Source organism: Camellia sinensis, chromosome 2 (genome assembly GCF_055761805.1).
Source record: "Camellia sinensis isolate YWXY chromosome 2, ASM5576180v1, whole genome shotgun sequence".
Lineage (NCBI taxonomy): Eukaryota > Viridiplantae > Streptophyta > Magnoliopsida > Ericales > Theaceae > Camellia > Camellia sinensis.
The window spans coordinates 101,759,426-101,783,037 of record NC_138962.1 but is presented as its reverse complement, the minus strand read 5'-3'; the positions used below and the strand labels follow the sequence as shown (position 1 = coordinate 101,783,037).

General features: G+C 37.1%; 1 pseudogene across 1 annotated transcript; it reads right to left on the bottom strand.

Moving 5' to 3' along the window:
* Nucleotides 1-14,036: 14,036 nt before the first annotated feature.
* LOC114299931 (putative disease resistance RPP13-like protein 1) lies at nt 14,037-17,132 on the bottom strand (annotated as a pseudogene). Its single transcript, XR_014361417.1, has one exon. The product of XR_014361417.1 is annotated as a putative disease resistance RPP13-like protein 1 (transcript).
* Nucleotides 17,133-23,612: the final 6,480 nt, after the last annotated feature.

Sequence of the window (23,612 nt, the reverse complement as noted above, 5' to 3'; positions counted from 1 at the left end):
ACCCCGGTGGCAAAACACTACCAACCCGGTCTCCCAAGAAATGGAACCACTCCCCGCTCAAGGTACACAATGTAACCCTCTGGCGGTAGCAATCAATAACAGCCCGGTATGACGATAACCAGTCCATACCCAAAATAACATCAAAACCCTTCATGGGCATGACAACAAACGGAAAAGGAAGCCTATAGTCGGCGACCTCTATATCACATCCTCTAACACCCTGTTTCAGAATCAACTCACCACCCAAAGGCGATACCACACAAATAGGAGATGCTAACTGTGCTAACTCCAATTCCAAAACAGATGCAAATGCAGCAGATACAAAAGAATGAGATGCACCCGTGTCTATCAACACATTAGCAACTGAGTTGCAAAACAGAAAAGTACCTCTCACTACTGATGGAGCCGGTACTAAATCCTGCGCGGTAACAGCATACACGCGCCCCGTAGGCCCCTGGTCTACCTGCTCACCTCTCGGAGCAAAAGACTGCTGCACAGACTGGGATGACGAAGCTCCCGGATTGGCCCTCGAGGCCTGCACCGACTGAGCTGGCTGAAAACCCTGCGTCTGTCTAGAACCAGACGCTCCCGAAGTGGCACTCAACTGTGGGCAAAACCTCTTCATATGCCCAGGTTGTCCACACTGATAACAAGTCAAGAGCTGCCCCCTGCCCAAACTCTGACTCTGCGGTCTAGCTGAAGAAGAAGCAGCTTTCTGACCCCCACCCTTCTGCGGGCACACAGATACCTTGTGATCCAGCTGGCCACACTTGTAACAGGTGAAATCCCCCTGACCACCTCTCCCGGAGCCTGCACTCGGCACTGGGAAGGTCGATCTAGCAACACCACCCTGCGACTGCTGAGGGTTAGAACCCCTCTGCCTCCTGCCATCACCCTGACTATCCTGGCTCCTCTTGGAGCCTCTCTGGCCCTCATCCTCCTCCTGCATCATAAGCTCCATATGAGCTGCAGCGTCCACTAGGTGTCTATACTCTCGAATATAAGACCCACCAATTCTCAACTTGAGGCCCCGCCTCAACTTCCGCTCAAACTCATAGCAACGGCGTTCCTCAGACGCCACCAGTTCAGGTGCAAACCTAGACAGACTGGTAAAAGTAGCCTCAAACTCGGCCACTGACAAGCCCTGCTGATTAAGCCGGCTAAACTGATCCCTCAGCTTTTCCCTAGCTGCTGCTGATAAAAACCTCTCCTGAAAAGCATTCACAAACGCCTCCCAAGTACCACCAACACGAGCTTTCTCGTACTTCCACCATTGACCCGCATCTCCCTTCAGTTGGAAGGATGCCAAGGTCACTTTCAGTGCTCCGTCCTCGATGCCAAGCATCTCAAACGTCTTCGTTGTCTGTTCGAGCCATTCATCTGCCTTAAGCGGCTCTTTAGGATCCCCGATAAACTCGTCCGGATTACACCGGAAGAACTCCCTCTTCAAGAAGGAAGGCCCTGTCTCAGCTGCCTGATTCCCAGCTCTAAGAATACCCAAAGCTCCTGCTATCTCTCTGGCCAAGGCACCCATAGCCTGCTGACCTACTGGCTCGGCCACATTGGCCTGCCCAACTCCCTCCTGCACTGCCGGAATCTCACCCTGTAACGGTACTTCCTGCCTCGCAGGTCTACCCCGCCTAGCACCTCTTCCTCGTCCTGACATCCTAATAAAGGCAACACAGAACGTTAGCACATTCATAAATGTGCCGAAACTAAACACTCACGTCCTAGTGCATGGACAACTGTAATTCACTCCACATAAGCACATAAACACATAAGCATTTACGAACTTCATTTCCGGATAATGATAGTCCCGATGCGTTACTAGAGTTCCGGTTAGAAACAGCGTTGATCAAGTGCTTTTCCAACAAGACTCCCAGAAACTCAAGGATCCAATCAACATCCAAGAAATTAAATCCCATACCCACATAGTCACATAAGCATGTTATCAAATAACCACATAGCATATGGTACTACATCTACGTCTCTATCAAGCGAGACAAACCCATTGTGATCCTAATCACTTCCCACGTACCCAAAGTATTCGAACCCGGTACGCTCTGATACCAAGTTGTAACGCCCTCAAAATAATAACATCAAACCCATCAGATAGGACAAGCATTTACTTATAAACTAACCACATTCCTTTATTTCATTGAGTTTCATTACATAAGTATTACATGTTAACATCAAAACAAAATGCCCTACGGGCTTACAGCTTTCCAAGTTAACACTTGGTTTCAACAAAAGAGTACTAACTCGTTTACACATTAAGCCCTTGGCTTGAAGTTACATGTAATACATCAAAAGTAAAACAACTACACTATGTCCGCCTCTAGCCTTCCAAGCTACGTCCTTGGAGGTGGCATGCTTCCTGTACCTGAAAATGATATTCCCATATAGGGTGAGCCACAGCCCAGTAGAAATACACTAAACCAACCATGGACAATGACTAAAACATTAGCAATTGATAGTTGGTCAACACTGATACAATCACATAAATTACATATTTATGTCAACGACTTACAAGTCCCAATTACTTTTCATTTTCCCTTTTTCAACAGATAGGCATGCTAGCTCTATCATCATTTCCACAGATATGTATAAAAAAACTATATCCCACATTCAGATAAGCATAAAAGCTATATCCACATTCTCAACAGATATGTATATCAACAATATCCACAGATAAGCATACAAGCTGTATCCACACTCTACAACAGATATGTATATCAACAATATCCACAGATAAGCATATAAGCTGTATCCACACCTCACAAAGATAAGCATATGAGCTCTATCTTCACTTCTCTAGACAAGCATATGAGCTCTGTCTACGGAGTTCATCCCCTATCTCCTCCCAATACCTATCCGGTTTAGAGGTACATCCCCTATCTTCCCCTAAACCGCGGAGTACATCCCCTATCTCCTCCTCTACACATAACGTATATAAACACATTGGTTCTATATACAATCACACAATACACACAATTAATGTATTCTATCAACCGTCAAGTTCCATGACACATTCCATTGATTAGTTTCCGTTTACCTAATCATCATGCATTGTCTACAACAATCTCGACTATCCTCCACCGATAGCCCAAAGCAGTTATTTCTAAAACAGAAAATAAATGCACAAATGGATATTCAATCAACATTTCATTTCCTCATTTCTCACCAATTAATCATCCCAATTAATTAAACAATGTAATTAGGCCATTTTCCATAATTACCATTTCAACCCTTAGGTTCCATTTTCATCAATGATTCAACAATCATTCCATTTTTCTATGCCAAACATGCATCTAGGTTTATTATGAATAAAACCCCAACTTTTGTAAAAATTACACAAAAGCCCCAAACTTTCACAAAATTACTAAACCAAGCCCAACATCTCAAAATACCAAAATTTAAAGACAAAACCCATAGAGAGGAGTAGGTTATCCCTACATCAAATTCGGAGTCCCAAAGGAGAAGACGACAAAACCCAACGTGCTCCAAAACCCGAGATTTTCAGATTAAAATGAAGCCCTCGACGATCAACAACTTTTTTGTAAAGGCCAAAGGTGAGTAAATCACTCCTACTAGATCAAAACCTAGAGAGAAGGTAGAGTCTAGAGTGAGAGGCTCAACAATGGTGATTTTGGAAAAGTAAGAGAGAGAAGAGAAGGTGAAAAAGTGATTTGAAAAGTCACAATTTCGGGATTTAAACCCAGTCTTCCGCTCGAGCGTAAAACACCCCGCTCGAGCGGCCACTCACAGACTTCCGCTCGAGCGGCCAACCTCCCGCTCGAGCGCAGAATGCACTCGCCCAGCACTTTTTGCAGAACCAGGCCTCCGCTCGAGCTCCCAACCCTACGCTCGAGCTCACAACACTGCACAACCAGATACTGGATGGATGTATTCCCCGCTCGAGCGCCAACACCTACGCTCGAGCGTACAGGCCAAAAATCTGGGCAACTAGTTTTGGTTTCTAAACTCAACCAACCTGAAACAAACCTGCCCAACACATCCCATAACTCAAATACTAAGTAAAAAGGATACAAACAAGATGATAAACAACTACCAACATCCACGGACACATGTCCGGATCACTATACAACAAGGGTAAATCCGGGATCGCTATAGGAAGTGAACGACTACAATGCTAACATTGTCAATTACATTGTAAGCTAACTCAAACCACCAAAAACAGCACTAATGTACAATAACATTCATCAAATTGAATTACTTTGCACCTACTCAAGTTTCACTAAACAGGAAGGATATTTGAACATATTTTCCATCCAAAGATTTTCACTTTATTCAGAACTTTCAGCAGCCAAACCTTCTTCCAAAATGCCCTTTCAAAACTCGCCCCATTTGAAGAACTGACCCGTGTTTGTCTTCTTTGCAAATCCATCTCCAAATGATATGCGGATTAACAGAAAAAAGGCCATTTTTAGTAAAGTGCCAAACCAATTTGTCATCAGCAAGCCTTAGGGAAAAAGGGATTTTACATATCAACTCAACTTCAAAATCCAAAAAGCACTATGTGATGAGAGCTTCATTGCATTCCAGACATTAGTGCTTTCATCAATAAGTGAGCAAACTTTAGCATCAACATGGAATCCGTCTAACTTTCCAAATCATTACACACCAAACATTCAAATCACTTCAAATACTTTCTTGCAGATTGCACACAGAGTCTATTGCCTTTGACGATGAGGGAACTCTCAAATGTGCATGGGTATTTTAGCCTGCAGGATCATTTTTTTTTTCTTTTTCTTTTTTATAGTTTTCCCATAACAAAGCTCAATATTGTTGTGGAGAGTCTCAAGCATCCTCAAAAGCTATCTGCAAGATAAGGAAACAAAACCATAAGTTGATAAGAGGTTCAAAGTAATATACATGAACACAATTGTAGTAGAGATGAGAAGGCAAGTGAATTTGCTTAATAACAAATAAATTGAAATTAGCAACCAAACTCAAACTCACATAAAGGAAAACGGACCAAACATCATCATTTTATTAACTATTATTGTATAGCTTAGCTACTCTGTCAAGTAAAAGATGAAATGACTGATTCTTCCATAATGCCATTTTTGGAGTGGTAAAGTAACTCTGGATTCCCCACATGGATTTTGACCAGACTAGATGGCTCACTAACTGTCAAATATAGAATAGCATGCAAGGAGAAAGGCTTAAAAACACAAAGTGAGTTTTTGCCAGGTTTGGAAATTTGAATGATCAAAAGTCTTGCCTAAGATTGTGTTGGAGGGAGGTTTTTTCAATTACGGAAAGGACTCTTCTCAATTATCTTGAAATATCTCTTACTCCTTTATCATTTTTTTTCCTGTCTCTTAATCCTTTATCATTTTTGTTTTGGTCTCTTAATCCTTTATCACCTATGAGAGTTTTCTACATTACTGGATAAAGCCTTATTTTAGAATAGAGCATCCAAAGCACTTATCAAGCAAATTTCTGGCATACCTTGAAAAGAGGAGCAAAAACTCACAATGCAGTTTAGACGATGAGCATGCATACATCCTAAAGTTTGTTTCCACAACAACAAAGCCATTAGAACAAAAAGGTAATGACAATAGTCAGTACATTTTTATATTTAAATTTTCAACAAAACATTGAAAAAATACAGAAAATCACAATTGTACAAGCTGTAACTGCAGGTTTGTAACAGATTGAGGAAGTTGTTCTCTTTAGGGTTAAAAATATTGTCGATGCTCATGGAGGTGTGTTTGTATTTGGTGGAGTAGGCGAACGTACTCATGAAGCAGATGAAAAACAATATCAACATTCCAAGTGAAATGGAACCACTCATTAGCTCTTGTCTTGGCAATTTCAAAAAAGAACAAATAACTCGATCTAATACAAATTATTGAACCATTTATTTTGTTGCCATTGGAAACATTATGCAGCTAGCTAATACATCATATGTCAACATTTCAATTGTTGATGTAACAGATCAATTTTCCCAAAATATATTCCATGCTGCCATGGATATGATACATTATGCTGTCTTTGGCACTGCTATATGTTTTGCATAAATGGGACACACCAAATTTTCATGTCCCACCTAAGTCCAAAAAATTGCAAAAGTGGAATACATAATTCTAATTCTATTGAAATGAAACTAGAAGCCACGATATGGACTACAAATAGATAACATAATGAAATTAAAGACAAAGGAAATTTTGTCTGCCAATTACCTGGAATCAAAACAGTAGTACAGGAAAAATGAAAGATCAAGAGAAAAGGCACCATCTAGCTTGGATTGTGAATGAAGAACCTGGACAAAAAAATATTTTTGAGTGAGTTGGTGACAAGGATGAATTAGAGAACTAATGTATTCCAAAAGTAAAAGTGAACCTTTAGAACCTACAGAGTAGATTTTGATTGTCATCCATAGGTGAGCATGGAAGACCATGAACATAGTGACTAAGATTTTGGATGATTGATGAGCTCCACATCTTTAGAGATTGTCACTTATACGGTTTAGGAGAGAAGCATTGTTGTCTTTTTAAGGATAATAAAATTCTTCAATTTGCTAGCTATTAATTCTAAGCAAGACCCTAAAATCTGAAACTCAAATTTATGCATAAGCTTATCTATCATCAGTAAATTTCAAATTTACTAAAGTCAAAACTTGAAACAACTCGAAATTACAATGATGGTAACAATAGAAGAATTATGTTTGAGTGAGTTAGTGTCGTGAAGAGTATCAAAAATTGATGCTATACTTTGCAATAGACTTCAAAAAACCAGATTTATAAAGTTCAAAGCTTGTACATGCATATTTTTTCAGAATGAGATGTAATCTTAAGGTCCTAACAAAAATGCAAACTCGAAATATAAATGAAGCATGGTGCAGAAGTAAAATTTTTCCTTCCATTCAGGTACTTGTAGAACAAAAGTGCAAGGATTCTATTGTTTACTTAAACATAGATGAATTAATGTGGGAACAAGTAGAATTTTAGAAGAATGGCAACTGATTATGCATGAATTGAGCTCAGGGTGAGTAAAAACAGGGGAACAAACTTGGTACAGAAACTTGAAACCAAACAGTATCAATAGCCACCCTTTGACATAATAAACCTAGAAAAAATTCATCTCTTATGCTCAGTTTGTTTTGGCGGAAATTTTTTTTGGAAAAATGTTTGTCACATTTTCTAGTGGTTAGTATGATAGAAAATGAAAGTTAAATGGAAAATGTTTTCTATGGTCAATAAAAAAACAAGCATTTTTTAGTGAAAAATTCTTTACACTTTTGAAGGTGAAATTTTTTTCCTGTAAGACATTTTTTGGTCCAAAGTCTTACCGACACCACCACATTATCACCACCGCCACCGCCACTGCCACCGCCAGCACCACCCCTACTACAACCGACACCACCGCTAATACAACCACTAGTACATTAGTTTCAAGTTGCAATCAAACATAGGAGATCATTTTCTAGAGAAAACATTTTATACAAAAATAGGTTGCGTTTGGTTTACTTTTGGAATCGTGATTCTAATCAAAAAATTTCAAAACTCATAACTAAACACACAACTCAAAACTCAATTCAAAAACTATTTTTAAAATTCATAACACACAATTCAAACCTCTTTTCAAAAGTCATAACCAAACTGTTTTCAAAACAAATAAGGCACTTTTTCCATCAGCACCTATGAATAATACAACATAAGATAACAATTGAAAATGAAAATTGAAAAACAGAGCAGTGTGTTTAATAATAATTAATTAGTAATGTATTGGTAATTTTAACATTCACAACAAACTGAAACTCTTCTACGATCCAAAAGAAGTAGATAGTAAACTCTGAGTTGTGATAAAAATCTGAGATGATATTGATAATGATAAAATAAATAAATAAAAATGGTATGATAGATGGTGTGTTTGTTTGTTTGTACCTTGTAGTTGGCCTATGATCTAGTAGAATAAATAATCGACTATTTTTTAAATAGCCTATGATCTAGTAGAATAAATATATCTAAAGCTAAGACTCTTATTCCAAACATTTTTTAATATTTCATGTTTTGGAGTTTGCCAGAAGATTTTTGGAGTGGCAAAGTAGCGAGGATTTCTCTCTAGTGTCTGCTAAGACACTTCAGTCTTTGGTGAACCCCATCCAGAAAAGAACCCGATTTTATCAAAGATTAGAGAACTATTTGTTATTATTAGATGAACTTCCCCATATGTTTTCTTCTTATTGTTTTCCATATCGCCCACTTCATGACAAGTCTAAACAAATCAACATGTAAATTTAAACAAACAAATCCAAAAATTCTATACGGTATACCAATTTCTAATAGTTTCCTATATTTTTTTAAATATTTGCCTAGTATTTGAATTCTAAATAATACTCCAAGTAGGGTAGATGGCTTATAGCGATCCCGGGTTTACCCTTGTTATACCGTGATCCAGACATGTGTCCGTGGATGTTGGTAGTTGTTTATTGTCTTGTTTGCATCCTTTTTCTTCGTATTTGAGTTATGGGATGTGTTGGACAGGTTTGTTTCAGGTTGGTTGTGTTTGGGAGCCTAGTGTTGCTGCCCAGATTTTTGGACCTTCGCTCGAGCGAGGAGTTGGTCGCTCGAGCGAGAGTTGAGTTTGTGTCTGGTGTTTCGAGCCAGAGTGGCTTCGCTCGAGCGAGTGATGGCGTCTGGTTCTGGACCTGAGAGTTGGGTTTCTTGGCTCGAGCGAGCTTTTCTTGGCTCGAGCGGTCTGGTTTGTTCTTCGCTCGAGCGAGAGGTCTGTCGCTCAAGCGTGCTTCTGGTTGCAGACCTGAGGGTTTGAGTTGTTGGCTCGAGCGAGCATTCTTTCGCTCGAGCGCACTTTTGAGTTTTTGGCTCGAGCGAGAACTTATTGGCTCGAGCGAGAGTTTTCTGTGTCTGGTCGCTCGAGCGACAAAGGCTTCGCTTGAGCGAGAGTGTTTTATATCAGCGGACAGTAGCGATTTTGAACTTCACTTTTTCACTTTCTTTTTGATCCAAACCCTAGATCCGTGACCCTCTCTCTCTAAACTTACACTCTCTCTAAGAATTGATCTCCCTAGAGTGTGAATCTAGCCTAGGGCCTTTGTTAAAAAGATAGAGGGCGTTGAGAGCTTTGTTTTAATCTGAAAAAGTTGAGATTTGGAACACGTTGATCTTCGAGTCTTCATCTCCTTTTTGGCTCAAACTTCGAGGTAGGGATATCCTACTCCTCTCTATGGATTTTGTCTTTAAATTTTAGTATTTTGAGATGTTGGGGTTGGTTTGGTAATTTTGTAAAAGTTGGGGTTTTATTCATAATAAACCTAGATGCATGATTGGAGTAGAGAAATGGAATAAATGTTGAATCATTGATGAAAATGGGACCTAAGGGTTGAAATGGTAATTATGGATAACAACCTAATTACGTTGTTTAATTAATTGGGATAATTAATTGTGAGAAATGAGGAAATGAAATGTTGATTGAATATCCATTGTGCATTTATTTTCTGTTTAGAAATAACTGTTTTGGACTATCGGTGGAGGATAGTCGTGATTGTTGTAGACAATGCATGATGATTAGGCAAACGGAAACTAATCAATGGAATGTGTCATGGAACTTGACGGTTGATAGAATACATTAACTGTATGTATTGAGTGATTGTATATAGAACCATTGTGTTTGTATACGTTATGTGTAGAGGAGGAGAAAGGGGATGTACTCCGCGGTTTAGGGGAAGATAGGGGATGTACCTCTAAACCAGATAGTGTTGGGAGAAGATAGGGGATGAACTCCGTAGACACAGCTCATATGCTTGTCTAGTAAAGTGAAGATAGAGCTCATATGCTTATCTTTGTGAAGTGTGGATATAGCTTATATGCTTATCTGTGGATATTGTTGATATACATATCTGTTGTAGAATGTGGATATAGCTTATTTGCTTATCTGTGAATGTGGATATTGTTGTTATACATATCTGTTGAGAATGTGGCTAGTGCTTATATGCCTATCCGTTGAAAAAGGGAAAATGAAAAGTAATTTGGACTCATTGGTCGTATGACATAAATATGTGATTTATGTGAATGTATCAGTGTTGGCCATCTATCAATTGCTAACATTTTAGTCATTGTTCATGGTTGGTTTAGTGTATTTCTACTGGGCTGTGGCTCACCCTATATGGGAATATCATTTTCAGGTACAGGTAGAATGCCACCTCCAAGGACATAGCTTGGGAGGCTAGAGGCGGGCACACTTTTGTTGATTTACTTTTGATGTATTACATGTAAACTCAAGCCAAGGGCTTAACGTGTATGAGTTAGTACTCTTTTGTTGTAACCAAGTGTTAACTTGGAAAGCTGTAAGCCCGTAGGGCATTTTTCTTTTGTTGTTAACATGTAATACTTATGTAATAGAACTCGGATAAATGGAAGAATGTGGAACTTTTGCATCTCAATGCATGTCTTATTTGATGGGTTTAATGTTATTATCTTGAGGGCGTGACATGGCTTCTCAACTCGCATTTAATAAAGGAAGCCTAAATCCCTCCAACTACTAGACTAGATTGCCCACATGGATTTTGACAAGATTACATGTGGCTTTGTAACTGTCAAATGTAGTCCAGCATGCAAGTAGGATGGTTTAAAAATACAACTTGATATTAAAAAAAATTCCCTTCTTGCAAGGCATGGAAGTCTTAATGATCAAAAGTCTTGCATGACAATGTGCAGTAGGGACGCGTTTACAATGTAGTATCAGGAAAGGACTTTATTCTCAATTTTCTTCATATATCTCTTGCTCCTTTGTTACTTATGAGAGCTTTTGCCATGACTGGGCAATAGTATATGAATATATTCTAAAAAGAAATTAAAAAAAAAAAAAAAAAAAAAAACTCATGACAACTCAAACTCAAAAAATAGTGACCCACTGAATTCAAAATTGTAGCTCTCTCCCAAGCCAAGAAGCATTGAGTTAAATCAGAGCAGCCAAAGTGTTTACCAAGCATAATTCTGGCATACCTTGAAAGGAGGCAGAAAATCTTGCAATGCAGCTTAGACAGTAAGTATGAATACATCCTAAAGTTTGTTTCCACAACAACAAAGCCCTGAAGAACAAAAGGGTGATAACAACAATAGTTAGTGGGTTTCACTATTTAAACTGCCCACAAAGGCTGCGTTTGGTTTAGTTTTGAAAGATAAGATTCAAAAGAGTTTTCAAAATTTGAAAATTTATTTGGTTGTATATTTTGAAATTAGTTTTGTAGGTTTGTAGTTTGGAATGATTTGAAATTTTTTTGTAGTTGAATAGATGGGTGTAAGAGAAAAAGTGATTGATTGATGTGTAGGATGTGAGAGAAGGAAAGATGAGATAGAAAAAGTGATTGAAAACAATTTTGGGAAAATTGTAAACCAAACAAATTTTGGGTTTTGAGCTCTCAAAAATAGTTTTCAAAACTAAACGAAACAAAGCATATTTACTATATTTTTTCACAGAAAACTGAGAAAATATAGAAAAGTAAACTTTTACAAGCTGAACAACAAAAAGAGCATAGTATTCAAAGTCACAACTACATGCTTGTAGTAGAGTCAGGGTAAAAATAAAATAAAAATGAGAATGAAATTCATCCATTCAGTTGAGGTATATAGATAAAAAAAGGAAAAGGAAATATTTGAAAGGAAAAGAAAAAAGGAATGAACGTAAAAACATTGTTGTGTGTTGATACAGGTGAAAAATAGAAGCTATAAATCAGAATTATTAGAGCTGATGTGGAGATGTAGTTGAAGGCACAAAATGATCAATTTGAGTTGACTAGACCATAGTAGCACAAGCCATAGTAGCAGGAAACTCTTAATTTGGTGATGCTTCTTAAGAAACACAATTCCACGCTTTCAAATAAGAAACTAGCAAGAAACTCGCTCATTTTTAGGAATAAACTTGCTTTCAACTGAGATAGAATCTCTCAAGCATACAAATCTTAAAGAAATAAAAGAAAAACAACTCACACTTATTATAGTGCTTTCTATGTACATAATATTTATTTATATTTAATAAAGACAATTTGTAGTTGATATCAATCTCCAACAAAACTATGTATTTTAACAAATATATTAAAACTAACTAAAAAGAAAAAAATAATTTATAGAATATAATTATATATTTAATAATTTAATATATAAAATATATGCATGCTCCAATATAGGTATGATAGATTGTGTTTGCTTGATTGAAAGTTGAAAAGTTGCTTGATAAAAATTTAAATGTTAAACTAAAACAAATTATTTGATAGGTATAAGATCAAATTTAAAATTTAAAATTTAAAGTTTAAATTTAAAATTTATTATTTTTAATTATACTTTTTTAATTTTTATATTGTGATGGCAAAGGATGCAAATATAAATAAATCCTCATTTGTGATAAAAATCTGAAAGTGGTAATGATAATATAAATAAATAAATAAAAATGATAGGACAGATTTTGTGTTTGTTTGTTTGTACCTTGCAGGTAGCTGCTTATACTACGACATCTACTTGAGGAATGTATTGGATGATGGGCCAATATTGTTTCCCCTTTTCACACTTCTGTTTCAGTATTGGATTACATCCCCAGATCTCCAATGACAAAAGCGAGGGAGGGAATCCTTGTTTTGGAAAGGTCGCTAGCTCAGGGCAATACGCGATGCATAGATGCAAAAGAGAGGGAGGCAACCCTTCCTTTGGAAAGGACGCAAGCTTAGGGCAACTCCAGATATCAAGTGTTTGGAGAGAGGTGAGGTTTTGAAACTCCTCATAAGAGAGTCTTTCCAGATTTGGGAAGTTGAAGATGGTCAAATTGATGAGAGAGGTGGGCAGGAACATCCCTTCTTCTGGAAAGGACACCGTATCTCCCCACGGCCAACCTCCGCCATTCAGGTCGAGTCTTGTAAGAGAAGAGAGTTTGTGCAAACCCCATTCTAATGGAGATGGAGGTGGAACTGGAAGTTGACCCACGTTGTCCACTCTCAAACTCCCGATTCGAAGTGAAATGATGTTGGTGGGGAAACTCCCTTCCTTGACAAAGTAGGAGACCATTCCTGCTCTGCAATCAACTAAACGCAGCTTTTGAAGCGAAGTGAGTTGGTTGATGTTGTTGTTCTCATCACGACCACCAAGTGACAGGGGCTCCAGATTATAACAATCGTATATCTGCAGATGATTGAGATTCTTGAGATTATTGGCTTCAGGTAAAGATTTGAGACTGCTGTAACGGTTAATTTCAAAATTTTCAAGAGATGGACAATCAATTTTGATCCCTTCCTCTGCAAAAAGTGACTCCAGATTTCTGCAACCCTCAATCCCAAGTTGTTTTAGTGTGGATTGTAGTCCACCTTTTGACAATAAATATGTGAGTGATGCACAGTCAAAAACCTTCAACTCTTGCAGATTATTGAGTGTCATCAACTCGGGTAGGGACTCCAAAGCATCACACCCTAAAACCCCAAGTTCTCTCAGCATAGATGGCAAACCTTTCATTGGAAAAGAGATCAGACTTGCACAATTGTGGATTCTAAGCACCCCAAGAGATGTGTATGTGTGCAGATCTTGTGGCAGTTTCTTCAGCATTCCACACCAATCAATTGTTAAATACTCCAGTCTCGTCATGCAAGGCAGCCCCTTATGTTGCTGCTTTTTCGAACCTTCTCCTCCTTTTTCTTGCTCTTCTTCAAACAAGCAAACGAGTTTGTGGCAATAAGAAATCTGCAAATGGCATAGGGAAGGGAGACATACTTGTACTCTTACCTTATTCCGCCACAATGTTATGAGTTCTTGGCAGTTATTAATGTCCAATTTCTCGAGTCCCATCAAATCTCGAGTAAACCATGTCGGTAGGAAAACCAATTTTTCAACATGAGAAATGCTCAAAGCAGTTATTGAAGTCAAATGCTTAGACATTTCAGTAGCCAGTAACTCTTCATCAATTGTGCTTGGATCGCAGAGGGAGTCGGGAACTGTAACATGGCTAATATCCAAGGTGAGGGAACCAAGTTCAATCATGTTCTTTGTCCCTGAGAGTGCTGGAAGGCTTGGGAGCATAACATTATTCATTGACAAGGATGCAAGTGATGGCTGAACGAGGCTCGAAACATCAATCAACAACTGTGGACAACCATCAATTTTGAGAGAATTGAGACAAGGAAGATCATTTGGTAATCTTCCAACAAGTATGGGACAATTTATGATGGAAAGCTCACTGAGATGACTGAACGGCTGAACTCCCTCTGTTTCAAAAGCAGACCAATCCTCCCATTCTGTCATAAACTCAAAGCTCAGTCTCTCTAGAGAGAGGAAAGGTTTGGCACCACACTGCTGCCCATAGAACTCACAACCTAGGCGCTTTATTGTACTCATTCCTTCAATGTAAAGGTCCTTAAGCATGGGTAGTTGTCCAAGTGGTGGCAAAGATGTGCAATATTTACTACCTTTAATCGCATGAATACCATTTTAGAGAATGAAACATCTCCAACCCAGTTTGGAAATTTTGTACTACCATACCCACTGATGGTGAGTCGTTCCAAAAATTTGAAAGGCCTCATCACGGCAAGCACATCCCTCTGAACTATGTCATTCTGTGAACTATGAGATTCATCCCATTCTAGTGATAACTCTTTTAACTCCTTAGACATTAAATTGGCATCCACTGCATCCTTAACACCACTGACATTCTCCATTCTTGATATGTGTATTGCCCCTTGAATATGTGATAGGTTTTTCAACTCTCCTATTTTACGCCCACGATCTTTACCCACCATAAAATTTGACAATGTTTGGAGATTAGTTAATTTACCTATATGTAGTGACATCTCTTCTGATGATGGAATATGTACCCCAGTCATGTCAAAGTGGCGCAAGTTCACTAGCCTTCCCATGTTTAGAGGCAACTTCTCAAGTTTAACACAAAATTTCAAAAACAAGACTTGTAAATTGTAGAGAGTTACCACCAACTCAGGTAACTTCCTAATTTGAGAATAGGATACATCAAGGTACCGTAGATGCTTTAAATCTCCAATGGAATCTGGTAGTTCATCTATCCAGAATAACACAAACGCAACTCACGTAAGCACTTTAACATTGGCAACAAATCATGAATCAAGTACCTTGTTGTGTAGTTGAATGCACTCGGTGAAAACCGTAAACATTTGGCATCATAGAAAGCTTTGAATTTTCTGATTCCTTCATATTCACTACCAACATAAGATGAATGTCGAGCTTTGTCTGAAATCTTGTTCTGGTTGCCACCTTCTAAATTATTCTCCAACCTAAAACAGATGTCCCCTACAACTGCTTGAGCCAAATCATTGATGAGGTCATGCATTATGAATAGCAATTTATTATGCCTTGACAATTGGAAAAATGACCTAGACACCAATTCGTGAAAACACCTGCGGCCTACATCTTCTATTTGTTCTCCACCTTCTGGGTGTTCAATTAAACCTTCTGCCATCCATAACAAGACTAATTCATCCTTCCTAAATTCGTAATCCTTTGGGACAATTGCACAATAACCAAAGCACCTCTTCAAATGGGAAGGGAGATAATGATAGCTCAATTTCAGTGCTGGGAGAATGCCACTTGCCTCGTATGGTTTATCCCATATATTGTTAGCTAGTACCATTTTCCATTCATGCTCATTTTGTTTACATTGTAATAAGCCACCAAGGGCCCTTGCTGCCAGTGGCAAGCCTCCGCACTTGGCAACAATTTGCCTGCCAATTGATTCCAATTCTGGATGTTCACTAATATTTATATTCTTGAATGCATGACGGGAAAATATTAACCAGCAAACATCAGGTGATAAGCTTGGCAAATTGTGAAATTTAATCGTCATCACCTTTTCCGCAACAGCTGCGATTCGTGTTGTCACAATGATTTTACTTCCATGTGCTCCAGCTCGCAATGGAGATTGTAGTGAACTCCACTCTTCATCTCTATGGTTCCACACATCATCTAAAACAAGCAAAAACTTTTTTCCTGCCAGCATGACCTCAAGTTTACTTTGAAGGGCAGTTAACTTTGTCAAATCGCATGACTGGAGAGTGAATGACTCCAGAATTGCCTCTGTTATTGTCTTAACATCAAACTCGTCAGATACACAAACCCACGCTTTTAGATCGAAATGGTTTTTGACACCATCATCATCATAAATGAGTTGAGCCAGAGTAGTCTTGCCAATCCCACCCATGCCGGTGATGGGAATGACATCGACTTTGTTTTGAGTTGGTGTATCTCTAAGAAGCAATTCAACAATCCGTTTTTTATCTTCATCTCTGCCACAAACAAAAGGATCATCCAGCAAATATGTAGTTTCTCGTCTCGGCCACGCATTTGTAGGCTTATTAGTCCCCCCAATAGCCTTTTTCACCAAACCAAGTTCGTTAATTCTTGTAGTAAAATCTTGTAACTGACCATTGATCTTCTTTATCTTGGACCCAATTGTGAAATTGAATGAAATCGCACTTGGAGTAAAACTAGTGCAACAAGTAGGAAGGAGGAATCGTCGTACCTTCCTACGTGTGCTGGCCTCACCAACATCAACATCAGCATCAGTCTCTGCCCTGATCAGCTTCTTGCGTAGAACTTCAGTGGCAAACTCATCCAGCACATCATCCGCATCGTAAACCAAATGCTGGAGCTCTTTCAGCCACCTATTGACAGTCTCGTCAGATATCTGCTTGTCCTCTACATCAGCAAGAACATGGTTTATATCTTCGAATGACTTCTTCAGCTCCTTGATGGAAGTGGTGACACCGTCACAACGCGCAAAGTTGATTAAATCAGGGGACAACAACTTGTCAATCACAGCTTGAAGCAATGGAGAGATAAAGATCCCCACCACATCCATGTCTACTCGTCTTTGTTGTGAAAGAGCCCAGGAAGGAATGTATGAAACAAAGCAATATGAGAGAGAGCGAGAGAGAGAGAGAGAGAGAATTAAGGAGCAGTTTGAAACTGTGCAAGTTTCTGTTTCAAACAAGTTTGGATGAAGAACATGATTTTCGATGGTTCTCTCTGTTCTCTATCAAACTGGGTATAAAGCAGATAGGGCCCCCTCCCTCTCTACTGTTGAAATCATAATCATACATAAATCAATCTCATTCTCAATGCTGTTCAAAAAAAAAAAAAATTTCTCAATCTCAATGGCCCACTTTGCACTCTAGTTTGTTTGCTCATTTCCTGACTTGAGTGGTAGCACAACTTTAAAAGAGAAGTTTGATAGATAATAAAAACACTTTTTTTTCTACAACTCTATGACTGTAATTGTTATTGTTAAATTATAATGAGAAAATTATAGATCAGTGATAGTTGAAAAAAATTATTATAAATTTATATTTTTAATTATTCATATTTATAAAATTTGTTACTACGTATTTCTAATTATTTTTTAAAATTATTCCTGAATTAAAATTTCTCCAATTATAACAACTTTGTTAGAGCTTCTTCAACTCACCATCTACATCTTCACGTATGAAGGATTTTTACTTCCAACTCATCCTCTAAAATCGTCTCCATTTGGAAGGAGAGCATGGGTTGATCCTCCAAATATAGAGAGATGATAAGACATGGAGGAGTATCTCTATAACATTATTCATATTTTTAAATACCAATTTTGTCGTCAAAACTTTTTCTTTCTACTTTATCTATAATCATATCTTTTTGTAATTTTTGTTATATGTTATAAAATATAATTAACTTTTGGAATTAGCTCTTCTCCAGTTTGGTATCAAACTGGAGGGCGCTGTTCGATTGTTGTGGTCTTTGATCCGGGCCTATCTTGATAATTCAAACCATTCAATGTAGAGCTCATTGAGTACATCATTTATGCAAAAAATCACGTTAATCGGATATTATAGACATTTCATTAGATCACATTTCTATCAATGGCATGCACAATTTTCAAAATAAACTGTAATAAAAATGTGACATGATCAAGTGGCCATTGATAACCGATCACTGTGATTTTTTTGCAGGGATAATATAGTCAATGGACTCTACACATTCAACGGTTTATATTATCGAGATGAGCCCAAATTAAGGCCCCAAATGGCCTAATAGTACCGTCCAATCCAATAACGGAGAAAGCCAACTCCATAACTTTTAATATGTATATTTAATTTTTATAAATTTGATATCATTAAAAAGAGTGAAATCACACATTTAAAATGAGTCAAATATTAAATATATTGAATAAAAATTTAAAATTTATTAATGAATAAAAATCATTAAAATGAGAGAAAGCCTATGGTTTGCACACTCTTACCATATGCACCCTATCACAAACAAAAATAATTTTATTATAAAATTCCATAATATCAATCACAAAATACATAATCTTGCCACAAATTAGGGTAACAAAAAATGTCCTAACCAAATCACAAACTTTTGTAGCATGAACCACAAAATTTTAGACAATTTATTACTTTAATTTGTAAGGAGATTATGTATTTTTTGATTGATGTTACAAATTTTGTGATTTGTGAAATAATTTGGTGAGAAATATTTTTGTTATTCTGGGAAGACATTTTTGTTTTTAATTTTACCCCTTAATTTACCTATTGACTTTATTTTATCTGTTGACTTTTTTTGCTATCTATTGAATTTTATATCTAATCTATTCAATTTTTCTTTTCTATTTGTTCAAATTGAAGGTCCATTTTTCTATCTATTTGAAATTTCACAAACTTGTTTTCTATCTATTGGAATTATCCACTGCAACAACAACAACACACCAACAGATTAAAAAACAACAACAAAAAATAGATTAAAAAAAAACAATTTTATAGATATGAACAACTAAATCCAAAATGTATCTGTTCAACAAAGAAAAAAAATTATCATTAGGGAGGGATGATTAAAAACAACAACAACAACAACAACAAAGAACAAAAATTATCTGTTTGTTTTATCCTAAGAAGCACAGACAGTTCTAAAAATGTGACGTATCCGTGCCATGTCGTGTCGTGTCTATGTCGGACACCGACACTCTTAGGACACGTATCCGACACTCTTCAAAATGTGTCCTATTTTTTAAATTTTTTTAAAGACCCAAACACTTTTTGAACACTTGGAGGACACATGTGTCAATCGCATAAATACACGTGTCTATCGATGGGACACATGTGAAACTACTTATAAGTTTAAACAAAAAAACTTAAGATACAATAATAAAACAAAAACCATATAAATTTATAGGAATTAGTGTAATATTGCATTTTTTATTATCTTTGAATGATATATTCATATATATAACATATAATCAATGTATAAAATTACATATTTCATGTGTATCCCTCACGTGTCGTGTCCTTCATTTTTTGAAAATTAACATGCCAGTGTGTCCGTGTTGTATCTATGTTGTGTCACGTGTCTGTGTCCATGCTTCTTAGGTTTTATGTATTCAACAACAACAATAAAGAAAAAAAAAATTATCTGTAACAACAAATCTGTATTCTAGCATTTTTGTTCAACAAATCTGTATTCTAGGTTATTTTGCAATTAAAATGTATTTGGCCTCACAGTTATCTTGAATGCTAAACTCTGAGTGACCAAATACCTCGCCAAAGCAGATCTAGCGATACTTAGTTACACAAATCACATGAATACTGTAACGCCCTCAAAATAATAACATTAAACCCATCAATATAGACATGAATTGGTAATAAAGATAAACATTCTTCTATTCATCAGAGTAGTTTCTTACAAAAGTATTATATGTTAACAACAAAAACAAATGCCCTACGGGCTTACAGCTTTCTAAGTTAACCCTTGGTTACAACAAAAGAGTGCTAACTCATTTAAACATTAAGCCCTTGGCTTGAATATACATGTAATACATCAAAGAAATAAAACGACAAAAGTCTGCCTGCCTCTAGCCTCCCAAGCTACGTCCTTGGAGGTGGCATGCTACCTGTACCTGAAAATGATATTCCCATATAGGGTGAGCCACAGCCCAGCAGAGATATACTAAACCAACTATGAACGATGACTAAAAGATTAGCAATTGATAGATGGCCAATACCGATACATCCACATATATCTCATCACAGTTTCATAACATACAAGTCTATGTTACTTTTCATTCTCCACCTTTATTTAGTAGATAAGCATATTAGCTATATCAACATATCAATAGATAAACATATCACGCATCAACAGATAAGCATATAAGCTATATCCACACTTCACTAGACAAGCATATGAGCTGTATCTACACTTCTCAAAGATAAGCCTATGAGCTGTATCTTCACTTCTCTAGACAAGCATATGAGCTGTATCTACGGAGTTCATCCCCCATCTCCTCCCAACACTATCCGGTTTAGAGGTACATCCCCCATCTTCCCCTAAACCGCGGAGTACATCTCTCATCTCCTCCTCTATACACAATGCATATAAACACAAAGGTTCTATACACAATCAATCAATACATAAAATTAATGTATTCAATCCACCGTCATACTCTATGACACATTCAATCGATTAGTTTTAGTTTGCCTAATCATCATGCATTGTCTACAACAATCACAACTATCCTCCACCGATAGCCCAAAGCAGTTATTTCTAAACAGAAAATAAATGCACAAATGGATATTAAATCAACATTTTAATTCATTGAGCGGTAAGTGACTCTACTACACCCTTTTATCCCTTCCCTTTCCAATTTCCAACAATTAATTTTACAAATTAATCAATCAATGTAATTAGGGCATTTTCCATAATTAACATTTCAACCCTACACGGTTTCACTTTCATCAATGTTTCAACATTTACTTCATTCATTCATGTCAAACATGCATTTAGGTTTTACATAGCTAAAACCCCAACTTTTGTAAATTTACACAAAGGCCCCAAACTTTCACGAAATTACCAAACCAACCCCAACATCTCAAAATACTAAAATTTAAAGACAAAACTCATAGAGAGGAGTAGGATATCCCTACCTCAAAGAATGGCTCCCAACCAAGAAGGTGAAGAAAATGAAAATGCTCCAAACCACGAATTTCTCGGATCAAATGGTAGCCCTCGACGATCAACAACTTTTTTGTAAAGGCCAAAGGTGAGGAAATCACTCCTACTAGATCAATACCTAGAGAGAAGGTAGAGCTCTAGAGTGAGAAGCTCAACAATGGTGTTTTTGGAAAAGTAAGAGAGAGAAGAGAAGTGGAAAAAGTGATTTGAAAAGTCAAAACACGGAGCTTTAACCTAGTCGCCACGCTCGAGCGTCACTCACAGACTCCCGCTCGAGCGTCAACAATCCCGCTCGAGCGGCGGATACATACTCCCAGAACTTTTACAGAACTAGGTCTCCGCTTGAGCGTCAACTCTCCCGCTCGAGCATCACACACAACATCCCGCTCGAGCATCAAAACTCCCGCTCGAGCGTACAACACTGCAGAGGAGATACTGGAAGATGGAAAACTACGCTCGAGCGTCGAAAACTCCGCTCGAGCGGATAGACAACAACGAAGGGCCCGCTCGAGCGTAAAAATCCCAGCTCGAGCGTGAAGGCCAAAATCTGGGCAACTACTCTTGGTTTCCAAGTTCAACCAACCTGTTTCAAACTTTCCCAACACAACCCAAGACTCGAACACAAGGAGTAGAGGATGTAAACAAAACACACACAACAACTAACTCCACGAAACCTAAGTCCGGATACAACAATTAAAGAAAAGGGAAACCGGGATCGCTATAAATATGACAAGCTGAATCGTAAACCCAAAATTATGGGATGACTCGGATCTTTATACACATGTTGATACACACCTTACAAAATGCTCATCAGATGCATCTACACTACATCCAGGCAGACATCTAAAGACCCTATAAAGAAGGATTTTGGGAGGTTTAAAATTAGATAGGTTGAGATATTCAGCGTTGACGGACACCAAATAGAGTGTTACTCGCTGGAGTTGACTTCTATCGCCAAAGTTCGCCATAAACCATGAAGGGGGGAGTCGATATGGCAGAAGATCATCTTAGATCGAGGTTTCTCTATAGGTGAAAACTAGGAGTAGATAAAAACCCTACCAACACCTGAGAAAGCTACTGTGATGCCGTTTTCGTCAAGCTTTAAAAGATCCAGATCTGCCACCACCGCTTCCTCGTTCATCGCCGTATGAGAGTATAGCACTGACTTCGATAGATAGATTGGATGTTGGTGGCAAAGAGTCGCTTTGAATCTTCTTCTTTAGGCCTTCGGCGGCAGAGGACGACATAGGAGAAAGAGGATGAAGAAGAGGTGTTGCAGTAGTTCGCTGGTGGTGCAATGCGATTGAGAGGTCGAATAGCAACTCTGACGACGCAGGTGACTCTAGCGACTACAATACAGAGAGAGGGGGTTAGGGTTTGAAGATGGAGAGAGAGGGGCTAGGGGCATGTTGGTTATTTTGTTTAAGCTTGTCCTTTTGTACAAAGTACTCTAGCGTTTGGACTTTTGACCAAACAAAATTGAAAATTAGAACTTTTGCTCGAGCGCCCTATAAAATATTGTACATAAATATAGAAGATTGTTATTCTTAGTGTGTTGTTTTCCTTAATGTAAAGAATTCACTTTTATCAAAGATCTTCCTTCCCATTATTTTACAATAAGCTTCTGTCATGGAAGAACATTTAGAAGAGAAGGTTAATTGTACATATAGACTAATGATAGAGATGGTGGTGGACTCGCAACAGAGATGATAAACCGACAATGAACAATCATTTTTTGCCATTGTTATACATAAACCCTAGTCTCCCTGTCGGTTTGTGTAGTCACCAATATTGTGTAGTTTATATACCAATATTATGCCGAAGTTTATTATATACAGATTTTTTTAAAAAACATACGTCAATATATATATGAACTATTTGATGATTTTTTATATATTGATTGGTGATTTGTTGTATATTATTTGTTATTATATTTGTTGGTTGAGCAATCATTTTTATTGCCATTGAACAATTGAAATAGTCAATGCTTTACTTTTTTTCAATTTTATTTCATATTTTCATATTGCAGTGTGAATGTTTACATTGGTATGAAGTTTACCTCTTTTAAGGCTAGTTATATATTAATGGTAAACTGTGAACATTCACATTATATTTTGGTATAAATTTTATTTTTTTCGAAGGTTAGTTGTATGTTTGTTGTTTTTTTCATTATACTTGTTGATTGAACAATCATTTTTTGTTATCAATGAACAATCGAAATAATCAATTTTTACTCTTTTTTTTTTTTTTTATATTTTGTTTCATGTTTTCACGTTGCAGTTTGAATGTTTACATTGCTATGAGATAATTTTGTTAACGACAATTGTATGTTAATTGTAAATTATGAACATTCACATTATATTTTGATATGAGTTTTATTTTTTTGAAAGTTAGTTGTATATTTGTTATTTACTGTTGAACATTCACATTGTTCTTTGGTAGATATTTTGTTTTTTCGAATATTAATTATATATTTGTTATTTACAGTGAACATTTACATTGTAATTTAATTTTCGTTTAGATTTTTTGTTGCGTTATTTTAAAATTTTGCATATTATAAAAAAGTGTGAAAATAAAATATTTATTAATTTTCATATTTTAAATACAATATTTATTAGCTTCCATGATTTCAAATTTACA